Raw genomic sequence first — 2500 nt, 5'->3', positions numbered from 1 at the left:
ATAGATAGATAGATAGATAGATAGATAGATAGATAGATAGATAGATAGATAGATAGATAGATAGATAGATAGATAGACACAGCAGCCAATGAGACTGTTCCTACACAGCAGCCAATGAAGATGTTCCTACACAGCAGCCATTGAGGATGTTCCTACACAGCAGCCAATGAAAATGTTATTACACAGCAGCCAGATTGTGACATCACAGGGATGCTCTGTGATGTCACAATCTGGCTGCTGTGTAGGAACATTTTCATTGGCTGCTGTGTAGGAACATCCTCAATGGCTGCTGTGTAGGAACATCTTCATGTGCAGGAACATCTTCATCGTCCAGGAAGGGTATAAAAGGGGGCCGCGCCGCCCTGAGAGTCACTAGATAGATAGATAGAGATAGAGACATATAGATAGATAGATAGATAGATAGATAGATAGATAGATAGATAGATAGATAGATAGATAGATAGATAGATAGATAGATAGATAGATTGATAGACACAGCAGCCAATGAGACTGTTCCTACACAGCAGCCAATGAAAATGTTCTTACACAGCAGCCAGATTGTGACATCACAGGGATGCTCTGTGATGTCACAATCTGGCTGCTGTGTAGGAACATTTTCATTGGCTGCTGTGTAGGAACATCCTCAATGGCTGCTGTGTAGGAACATCTTCATGTGCAGGAACATCTTCATCGTCCAGGAAGGGTATAAAAGGGGGCCGCGCCGCCCTGAGAGTCACTAGATAGATAGATAGAGATAGAGACATATAGATAGATAGATAGATAGATAGACAGATAGTTAGATAGATAGATAGATAGATAGATATATAGATAGATAGATAGATAGATAGATAGATAGATAGATAGATAGATAGATAGATAGATAGATAGATAGATAGATAGATAGATAGATAGATAGATAGATAGATAGATAGATAGATAGATAGATTGATAGACACAGCAGCCAATGAGACTGTTCCTACACAGCAGCCAATGAAGATGTTCCTACACAGCAGCCATTGAGGATGTTCCTACACAGCAGCCAATGAAAATGTTCTTACACAGCAGCCAGATTGTGACATCACAGGGATGCTCTGTGATGTCACAATCTGGCTGCTGTGTAGGAACATTTTCATTGGCTGCTGTGTAGGAACATCCTCAATGGCTGCTGTGTAGGAACATCTTCATGTGCAGGAACATCTTCATCGTCCAGGAAGGGTATAAAAGGGGGCCGCGCCGCCCTGAGAGTCACTAGATAGATAGATAGAGATAGAGACATATAGATAGATAGATAGATAGATAGATAGATAGATAGATAGATAGATAGATAGATAGATAGATAGATAGATAGATAGATAGATAGATAGATAGATAGATAGATAGATAGATAGATAGATAGATAGATAGATAGACACAGCAGCCAATGAGACTGTTCCTACACAGCAGCCAATGAAGATGTTCCTACACAGCAGCCATTGAGGATGTTCCTACACAGCAGCCAATGAAAATGTTCTTACACAGCAGCCAGATTGTGACATCACAGGGATGCTCTGTGATGTCACAATCTGGCTGCTGTGTAGGAACATTTTCATTGGCTGCTGTGTAGGAACATCCTCAATGGCTGCTGTGTAGGAACATCTTCATGTGCAGGAACATCTTCATCGTCCAGGAAGGGTATAAAAGGGGGCCGCGCCGCCCTGAGAGTCACTAGATAGATAGATAGAGATAGAGACATATAGATAGATAGATAGATAGATAGATAGATAGATAGATAGATAGATAGATAGATAGATAGATAGATAGATAGATAGATAGATAGATAGATAGATAGATAGATAGATAGATAGATAGATTGATAGACACAGCAGCCAATGAGACTGTTCCTACACAGCAGCCAATGAAAATGTTCTTACACAGCAGCCAGATTGTGACATCACAGGGATGCTCTGTGATGTCACAATCTGGCTGCTGTGTAGGAACATTTTCATTGGCTGCTGTGTAGGAACATCCTCAATGGCTGCTGTGTAGGAACATCTTCATGTGCAGGAACATCTTCATCGTCCAGGAAGGGGATAAAAGGGGGCCGCGCCGCCCTGAGAGTCACTAGATAGATAGATAGAGATAGAGACATATAGATAGATAGATAGATAGATAGATAGATAGATAGATAGATAGATAGATAGATAGATAGATAGATAGATAGATAGATAGATAGATAGATAGATAGATTGATAGACACAGCAGCCAATGAGACTGTTCCTACACAGCAGCCAATGAAAATGTTCTTACACAGCAGCCAGATTGTGACATCACAGGGATGCTCTGTGATGTCACAATCTGGCTGCTGTGTAGGAACATTTTCATTGGCTGCTGTGTAGGAACATCCTCAATGGCTGCTGTGTAGGAACATCTTCATGTGCAGGAACATCTTCATCGTCCAGGAAGGGTATAAAAGGGGGCCGCGCCGCCCTGAGAGTCACTAGATAGATAGATAGAGATAGAG

This window comes from Borostomias antarcticus (assembly GCF_949987555.1).
Source record: "Borostomias antarcticus genome assembly, contig: scaffold_53, whole genome shotgun sequence".
In the NCBI taxonomy this organism is placed as follows: Eukaryota; Metazoa; Chordata; class Actinopteri; order Stomiiformes; family Stomiidae; genus Borostomias; species Borostomias antarcticus.
This window is presented reverse-complemented; position numbering follows the sequence as displayed.